This window comes from Cucurbita maxima, unplaced genomic scaffold (assembly GCF_002738345.1).
Source record: "Cucurbita maxima cultivar Rimu unplaced genomic scaffold, Cmax_1.0 Cma_Scf00090, whole genome shotgun sequence".
Taxonomy (NCBI): domain Eukaryota; kingdom Viridiplantae; phylum Streptophyta; class Magnoliopsida; order Cucurbitales; family Cucurbitaceae; genus Cucurbita; species Cucurbita maxima.
In genome coordinates, this window is record NW_019272106.1 from 369,203 (window position 1) to 377,385 (window position 8,183).

An 8,183-nucleotide genomic window follows, 5' to 3' on the forward strand; every position below is an offset into this window, starting at 1 on the left:
TTGGCTCGAGTTGGAAACTACATTCAACCATCATTCGAAAGCCCGTAAACTAAGAATCAAGGATGACTTGCAGTTGGTGAAACGCGACGCCAAACCTGTTGCTGAGTATGCCCGTACCATCAAAAAAAGCTATGTGACCAACTTCTCCCTTTCCGTGAGAGTCTCTTTGAGACTCTTTCATACAACAAAAAAAGTTGCTTTGGCCGAGTGGTTAAGGCGTGTGCTTGCTAAGTACATGGGTTTTCCCCGCGAGAGTTCGAATCTCTCAGGTGACGAATAACTTCCTTTTTGCTCGTTGCCTCACCAACGCGGAGAGGTTTCCACACTATTACGTATTACGAGAAATTCTTTGTTTTCCTCTTTAACCGATATGGAGTAAGATAAATTTTGCGCGCGGTATAAATGACATTCAACACGAGTTTCAAAAATTCCCAGTTATGTACAAACAGGAAAAAAAGGCACAAGACATGTTGGGCTATATCTATCATTTCCCAATATTTGAGGTTTCAAGAAATAGAACGGCGACAATAAGCTAAACTTTTTATGGATTAAAAGACATACAACACGAGTTTCAGAAATTCCATGTTATTTACAGTAGGAAAAAAAGGCACAAGACATGCTGGGCTATGTTGATGGAACAATCATTCTACCACCTTGCTTTGAACAAGAAACCTCCTCAACACTCATCACCAAATATTAGGCACAAGAAATGTTGGGCTATGTTGATGGAACAGTTGTTCTACCACCTTGTTTTGAACAAGAAACCTCCTCAACACTCAACACCAAATATTTGGCGTCAAAAGCAATCGACCAACGGCTTCTCTTTCTCCTACTCTCCTCTCTCACCGAGGAAGCAATTGTTGTCGTCGTCGTTTCTCTCCGCCACTGCACGTGACGTTTGGCTCGAGTTGGAAACTACAATCAACCATCATTCGAAAGCCCGTAAACTAAGAATCAAGGATGACTAACAGTTGGTGAAACGCGACGCCAAACCTGTTCCTGAGTATGCCCGTACCATCAAAAAAAGCTATGTGACCAACTTCTCCCTTTCCGTGAGAGTCTCTTTGAGACTCTTTCATACAACAAAAGAAGTTGCTTTGGCCGAGTGGTTAAGGCGTGTGCCTGCTAAGTACATGTGGTTTCCCCGCGAGAGTTCGAATCTCTCAGGCGACGAATAACTTCCTTTTTGCCCGTTGCCTCACCAACGCGGAGAGGTTTCCACACTATTACGTATTACGAGGAATTCTTTGTTTTCCTCTTCAACCGATATGGGATCTGTCATTTCCCGTCGGGCACAGTAAGATAAATTTTGCGCGCGGTATAAATGACATTCAACACGAGTTTCAAAAATTCCCAATTATGTACAAACAAGAAAAAAAGGCACAAGACATGTTGGGCTATATCTGTCATTTCCCAATATTTGAGGTTTCAAGAAATTGAACGGCGACAATAAGCTAAACTTTTTATGGATTAAAAGACATACAACACGAGTTTCAAAAATTCCATGTTATTTACAGTAGGAAAAAAAGGCACAAGACATGCTGGGCTATGTTGATGGAACAATCGTTCTACCACCTTTCTTTGAACAACAAACCTCCTCAACACTCATCACCAAATATTAGGCACAAGAAATGTTGGGCTATGTTGATGGAACAGTTGTTCTACCACCTTGTTTTGAACAAGAAACCTCCTCAACACTCAACACCAAATATTTGGCGTCAAAAGCAATCGACCAACGGCTTCTCTTTCTCCTACTCTCCTCTCTCACCGAGGAAGCAATTGTTGTCGTCGTCGTTTCTCTCCGCCACTGCACGTGACGTTTGGCTCGAGTTGGAAACTACAATCAACCATCATTCGAAAGCCCGTAAACAAAGAATCAAGGATGACTTGTAGTTGGTGAAACGCGACGCCAAACCTGTTGCTGAGTATGCCCGTACCATTAAAAAAAGCTATGTGACCAACTTCTCTCTTTTCGTGATAGTCTCTTTGAGACTCTTTCACACAACAAAAAAAGTTGCTTTGGCCGAATGGTTAAGGCGTGTGCCTGCTAAGTACATGGGGTTTCCCCGCGAGAATTCGAATCTCTCGGGCGACAAATAACTTCCTTTTTGCCCGTATCCTCACCAACGCGGAGAGGTTTCCACACTATTACGTATTACGAGGAATTCTTTGTTTTCCTCTTTAACCGATATGGGATCTGTCACTTCCCATCGGGCACAGTAAGATAAATTTTGCTCGCGGTATAAATGACATTCAACACGAGTTTCAAAAATTCCCAGTTATGTACAAACAGGAAAAAAAGGCACAAGACATGTTGGGCTATATCTGTCATTTTCCAATATTTGAGGTTTCAAGAAATTGAACGGCGACAATAAGCTAAACTTTTTATGGATTAAAAGACATACAACACGAGTTTCAGAAATTCCATGTTATTTACAGTAGGAAAAAAAGGCACAAGACATGCTGGGCTATGTTGATGGAACAATCGTTCTACCACCTTGCTTTGAACAAGAAACCTCCTCAACACTCATCACCAAATATTAGGCACAAGAAATGTTGGGCTATGTTGATGGAACAGTTGTTCTACCACCTTGTTTTGAACAAAAAACCTCCTCAACACTCAACACCAAATATTTGGCGTCAAAAGCAGTCGACCAACGACTTCTCTTTCTCCTACTCTCCTTTCTCACCGAGGAAGCAATTGTTGTCGTCGTCGTTTCTCTCTGCCACTGCATGTGACGTTTGGCTCGAGTTGGAAACTACATTCAACCATCATTCGGAAGCCCGTAAACTAAGAATCAAGGATGACTTGCAGTTGGTGAAACGCGACGCCAAACCTGTTGCTGAGTATGCCCGTACCATCAAAAAAAGCTATGAGACCAACTTCTCTCTTTTCGTGAGAGTCTCTTTGAGACTCTTTCATACAACAAAAAAAGTTGCTTTGGCCGAGTGGTTAAGGCGTGTGCCTGCTAAGTACATGGGGTTTCCCCGCGAGAGTTCGAATCTCCCAGGCGACGAATAACTTCCTTTTTGCCAGTTGCCTCACCAACGCGGAGAGGTTTCCACACTATTACGTATTACGAGGAATAACTTCCTTTTTGCCCGTTGCCTCACCAACGCGGAGAGGTTTCCACACTATTACGTATTACGAGGAATTCTTTGTTTTCCTCTTTAACCGATATGAGATCTGTCACTTCCCATCGGGAAATTCCATGTTATTTACAGTAGGAAAAAAAGGCACAAGACATGCTGGGCTATGTTGATGGAACAATCGTTCTACCACCTTGCTTTGAACAAGAAACCTCCTCAACACTCATCACCAAATATTAGGCACAAGATATGTTGGGCTATGTTGATGGAACAATATTAGGCACAAGAAATGTTGGGCTATGTTGTTGGAACAATTGTTCTACCCCCTTGTTTTGAACAAGAAACCTCCTCAACACTCAACACCAAATATTTGGCGTCAAAAGCAGTCGACCAACGGCTTCTCTGTCTCCTACTCTCCTCTCTCACCAAGGAAGCAATTGTTGTCGTCGTCGTTGGTCTCTCCACTGCACGTGACGTTTTGCTCGATTTGGAAACTACATTCAACCATCATTCGAAAGCACGTAAACTAAGAATCAAGGATGACTAGCAGCTCGTGAAACGCAGCACCAAACCTGTTGCTGAGTATGCCCATACCTTTAAAAAGGGTATGTGACCAACTTCTCCTCTTCCTTGAGAGTCTCTTTGAGACTCTTTGATACAATAAAAAAGTTGCTTTGGCCGAGTGGTTAAGGTGTGTGCCTGCTAAGTACATGGGGTTTCCATGCGAGAGTTTGAATCTCTCAGGCGAAGAAGAAACTTCCTTTTTGCCCGTTGCCTCTATGCGTTAAACTTTTCATGGATTAAGAAACTTCCTTTTTGCCCGTTGCAACTTCCTTTTTGCCCGTTGCCTCTACGCGTTAAACTTTTCATGGATTAAAAGACATACAACGAGTTTTAGAAATTCCATGTTATTTACAGTAGGAAAATAAGGCACAAGACATGTTGGGCTATGTTGATGGAACAATCGATGTTGGGCTATGTTGATGGAACAATCGATGTTGGGCTATGTTGATGGAACAGTCGATGTTGAGCTATGTTGATGGAACAATCAATGTTGGGCTATGTTGATGGAACAATCGTTGTTGGGCTATGTTGATGGAACAATCGTTCTACCACCTTGCTTTGAACAAGAAACCTCCTAAACACTCATCACCAAATATTAATATTAGGCACAAGATTTGTTGGGCTATGTTCAAGGAACAGTGGTTCTACCACCTTGTTTTGAACAAGAAACCTCCTCAACACTAACACCAAATATTTGGCGTCAAAAGCAGTCAACCAACGGCTTCTCTGTCTCCTACTCTCCTCTCTCACCGAGGAAGCAATTGTTGTCATCGTCGTTTCTCTCCGCCACTGCACGTGACGTCTGGCTCGAGTTGGAAACTACATTCAACCATCATTCGAAAGCCCGTAAACTAAGAATCAAGGATGACTTGCAGTTGGTGAAACGCGACGCCAAACCTATTGCTGAGTATGCCCGTACCATCAAAAAAAGCTATGTGACCAACTTCTCCCTTTCCGTGAGAGTCTCTTTGAGACTCTTTCATACAACAAAAGAAGTTGCTTTGGCCGAGTGGTTAAGGCGTGTGCCTGCTAAGTACATGGGGTTTCCCCGCGAGAGTTCGAATCTCTCAGGCGACGAATAACTTCCTTTTTGCCCGTTGCCTCACCAACGCGGAGAGGTTTCCACACTATTACGTATTACGAGGAATTCTTTGTTTTCCTCTTTAACCGATATGGGATCTGTCACTTCCCATCGGGCACAGTAAGATAAATTTTGCGCGCGGTATAAATGACATTCATCACGAGTTTCAGAAATTCCATGTTATGTACAAACAGGAAAAAAAGGCACAAGACATGTTGGGCTATATCTGTCATTTCCCAATATTTGAGGTTTCAAGAAATTGAACGGCGACAATAAGCTAAACTTTTTATGGATTAAAAGACATACAACACGAGTTTCAGAAATTCCATGTTATTTACAGTAGGAAAAAAAGGCACAAGACATGCTGGGCTATGTTGATGGAACAATCGTTCTACCACCTTGCTTTGAACAAGAAACCTCCTCAACACTCATCACCAAATATTAGGCACAAGAAATGTTGGGCTATGTTGATGGAACAGTTGTTCTACCACCTTGTTTTGAACAAGAAACCTCCTCAACACTCAACACCAAATATTTGGCGTCAAAAGCAGTCGACCAACGGCTTCTCTTTCTCCTACTCTCCTCTCTCACCGAGGAAGCAATTGTTGTCGTCGTCGTTTCTCTCCGCCACTGCACGTGACGTTTGGCTCGAGTTGGAAACTACAATCAACCATCATTCGAAAGCCCGTAAACTAAGAATCAAGGATGACTAACAGTTGGTGAAACGCGACGCCAAACCTGTTCCTGAGTATGCCCGTACCATCAAAAAAAGCTATGTGACCAACTTCTCCCTTTCCGTGAGAGTCTCTTTGAGACTCTTTCATACAACAAAAAAAGTTGCTTTGGCCGAGTGGTTAAGGCGTGTGCCTGCTAAGTACATGGGGTTTCCCCGCGAGAGTACGAATCTCTCAGGTGACGAATAAAACTTCCTTTTTGCCCGTTGCCTCACCAACGCGGAGAGGTTTCCACACTATTACGTATTACGAGAAAATCTTTGTTTTCCTCTTTAACCGATATGGAGTAAGATAAATTTTGCGCGCGGTATAAATGACATTCAACACGAGTTTCAAAAATTCCCAGTTATGTACAAACAGGAAAAAAAGGCACAAGACATGTTGGGCTATATCTGTCATTTCCCAATATTTGAGGTTTCAAGAAATTGAACGGCGACAATAAGCTAAACTTTTTATGGATTAAAAGACATCCAACATGAGTTTCAAAAATTCCATGTTATTTACAGTAGGAAAAAAAGGTCCAAGACATGCTGGGCTATGTTGATGGAACAATCGTTCTACCACCTTTCTTTGAACAAGAAACCTCCTCAACACTCATCACCAAATATTAGGCACAAGAAATGTTGGGCTATGTTGATGGAACAGTTGTTCTACCACCTTGTTTTGAACAAGAAACCTCCTCAACACTCAACACCAAATATTTGGCGTCAAAAGCAATCGACAACCGGCTTCTCTTTCTCCTACTCTCCTCTCTCACCGAGGAAGCAATTGTTGTCGTCGTCGTTTCTCTCCGCCACTGCACGTGACGTTAGGCTCGAGTTGGAAACTACATTCAACCATCATTCGAAAGCCCGTAAACTAAGAATCAAGGATGACTTGCAGTTGGTGAAACGCGACGCCAAACCTGTTGCTGAGTATGCCTGTACCATCAAAAAAAGCTATGAGACCAACTTCTCTCTTTTCGTGAGAGTCTCTTTAAGACTCTTTCATACAACAAAAAAAGTTGCTTTGGCCGAGTGGTTAAGGCGTGTGCCTGCTAAGTACATGGGGTTTCCCCGCGAGAGTTCGAATCTCTCAAGCGACGAATAACTTCCTTTTTGCCCGTTGCCTCACCAACGCGGAGAGGTTTCCACACTATTACGTATTACGAGGAATTCTTTGTTTTCCTCTTTAACCGATATGGGATCTAACCAATATGGGATCTGTCACTTCCCATCGGGCAGAGTAAATGACATTCAACACGAGTTTCAAAAATTCCCAGTTATGTACAAACAGGAAAAAAAGGCACAAGACATGTTGGGCTATATTTGTCATTTCCCAATATTTGAGGTTTCAAGAAATAGAACGGCGACAATAAGCTAAACTTTTTATGGATTAAAAGACATACAACACGAGTTTCAGAAATTCCATGTTATTTACAGTAGGAAAAAAAGGCACAAGACATGCTGGGCTATGTTGATGGAACAATCGTTCTACCACCTTGCTTTGAACAAGAAACCTCCTCAACACTCATCACCAAATATTAGGAACAAGAAATGTTGGGCTATGTTGATGGAACAGTTGTTCTACCACCTTGTTTTGAACAAGAAACCTCCTCAACACTCAACACCAAATATTTGGCGTCAAAAGCAGTCGACCAACGGCTTCTCTTTCTCCTACTCTCCTCTCTCACCGAGGAAGCAATTGTTGTCGTCGTCGTTTCTCTCCGCCACTGCACGTGACGTTTGGCTCGAGTTGGAAACTACATTCAACCATCATTCGAAAGCCCGTAAACTAAGAATCAAGGATGACTTGCAGTTGGTGAAACGCGACGCCAAACCTGTTGCTGAGTATGCCCGTACCATCAAAAAAAGCTATGTGACCAACTTCTCCCTTTCCGTGAGAGTCTCTTTGAGACTCTTTCATACAACAAAAAAAGTTGCTTTGGCCGAGTGGTTAAGGCGTGTGCCTGCTAAGTACATGGGGTTTCCCCGCGAGAGTTCGAATCTCTCAGGCGACGAATAACTTCCTTTTTGCCCGTTGCCTCACCAACGCGGAGAGGTTTCCACACTATTACGTATTACGAGGAATTCTTTGTTTTCCTCTTTAACCGATATGGGATCTGTCACTTCCCATCGGGCACAGTAAGATAAATTTTGCGCGCGGTATAAATGACATTCATCACGAGTTTCAGAAATTCCATGTTATGTACAAACAGGAAAAAAAGGCACAAGACATGTTGGGCTATATCTGTCATTTCCCAATATTTGAGGTTTCAAGAAATTGAACGGCGACAATAAGCTAAACTTTTTATGGATTAAAAGACATACAACACGAGTTTCAGAAATTCCATGTTATTTACAGTAGGAAAAAAAGGCACAAGACATGCTGGGCTATGTTGATGGAACAATCGTTCTACCACCTTGCTTTGAACAAGAAACCTCCTCAACACTCATCACCAAATATTAGGCACAAGAAATGTTGGGCTATGTTGATGGAACAGTTGTTCTACCACCTTGTTTTGAACAAGAAACCTCCTCAACACTCAACACCAAATATTTGGCGTCAAAAGCAGTCGACCAACGGCTTCTCTTTCTCCTACTCTCTTCTCTCACTGAGGAAGCAATTGTTGTCGTCGTCGTTTCTCTCCGCCACTGCACGTGACGTTTGGCTCGAGTTGGAAACTACATTCAACCATCATTCGAAAGCCCGTAAACTAAGAATCAAGGATGACT

The 8,183-nt window shown here is 42.6% G+C and overlaps 8 non-coding genes across 8 annotated transcripts; all 8 read left to right on the forward strand.

Annotated features, from left to right (window-relative positions):
• The first annotated feature begins 193 nt into the window (after positions 1 to 193).
• On the forward strand, positions 194 to 275 carry TRNAS-GCU. The gene has a single exon. It is a non-coding gene; the product is annotated as a tRNA-Ser (tRNA).
• An 816-nt stretch (positions 276 to 1,091) lies between these two features.
• TRNAS-GCU lies at positions 1,092 to 1,173 on the forward strand. The gene has a single exon. It is a non-coding gene; the product is annotated as a tRNA-Ser (tRNA).
• An 840-nt stretch (positions 1,174 to 2,013) lies between these two features.
• TRNAS-GCU lies at positions 2,014 to 2,095 on the forward strand. Its single transcript has one exon. It is a non-coding gene; the product is annotated as a tRNA-Ser (tRNA).
• An 840-nt stretch (positions 2,096 to 2,935) lies between these two features.
• TRNAS-GCU lies at positions 2,936 to 3,017 on the forward strand. The gene has a single exon. It is a non-coding gene; the product is annotated as a tRNA-Ser (tRNA).
• A 1,632-nt stretch (positions 3,018 to 4,649) lies between these two features.
• Positions 4,650 to 4,731, forward strand: TRNAS-GCU. Its single transcript has one exon. It is a non-coding gene; the product is annotated as a tRNA-Ser (tRNA).
• An 840-nt stretch (positions 4,732 to 5,571) lies between these two features.
• TRNAS-GCU lies at positions 5,572 to 5,653 on the forward strand. The gene has a single exon. It is a non-coding gene; the product is annotated as a tRNA-Ser (tRNA).
• Positions 5,654 to 6,471: 818 nt separating this feature from the next.
• TRNAS-GCU lies at positions 6,472 to 6,553 on the forward strand. Its single transcript has one exon. It is a non-coding gene; the product is annotated as a tRNA-Ser (tRNA).
• An 833-nt stretch (positions 6,554 to 7,386) lies between these two features.
• On the forward strand, positions 7,387 to 7,468 carry TRNAS-GCU. Its single transcript has one exon. It is a non-coding gene; the product is annotated as a tRNA-Ser (tRNA).
• Positions 7,469 to 8,183: the final 715 nt, after the last annotated feature.